Consider the following 846-nt stretch of genomic DNA (forward strand, 5'->3'; position numbering starts at 1 on the left):
CCTGGCTTTATGTTTATCTTAGTTTAGTATTTAGAGTTTATTATCATTGGTAGATTTGTTTATTGATTTGGTTGCTCTCTTCCTCCTTTTTTTTTTTAATATATAGATATATATATATTTTCCCTTTTTCTCTTTTGGTGAGTGTGTATGTGTATGCTTCTTTGTGTGATTTTGTCTGTATAACTTTGCTTTTATCATTTGTCCAAGGGTTCTCTCAGTCCTTTTTTTTTTTTTAGTATAATTTTTAGCACATGTTATCATTGGTAGATTTGTTTTTTGGTTTGGTTGCTCTCTTCTTTCTTTTTTTTCTCTCTTTTTAATTTTTCTTGTTTTTAATAATTATTTTTTATTTTAATAACATTATTTTATTTTATTTTTCTCCCTTTTCTTCTGAGGTGTGTGGCAGACAGGGTATCGGTGCTCTGGCTGGGTCTCAGGCCTGTGCCTCTGAGGTGGCAGAGCCGAGTTCAGGACACTGGTCCACCAGAGACCTCCCAGCTCCACATAATATCAAACAGTGAAAGCTCTCCCAGAGATATCCATCTCAACGCTAAGACCCAGCTCCACTCAAATACCAGCAAGCTAGAGTGCTGGACACCCTATGCCAAACCACTAGTAAGACAGGAATACAACCCCACCCATTAGCAGAGAGTCTGCCTAAAGTCATAATAAGGTCACAGACACCCCAAAACAAACCACCGGATGTGGTCCTGCCCACCAGAAAGACAAGTTCCAGCCTCATCCACCAGAACACAGGCACTAGTCCCCTCCACCAGGAAGCCTACACAACCCACTGAACCAACCTTAGCAACTAGGGGCAGACACCAAAAACAACGGGAACTACGA

The sequence above is a fragment of the Physeter macrocephalus genome, chromosome 19 (genome assembly GCF_002837175.3).
Source record: "Physeter macrocephalus isolate SW-GA chromosome 19, ASM283717v5, whole genome shotgun sequence".
NCBI classification, from domain to species: domain Eukaryota; kingdom Metazoa; phylum Chordata; class Mammalia; order Artiodactyla; family Physeteridae; genus Physeter; species Physeter macrocephalus.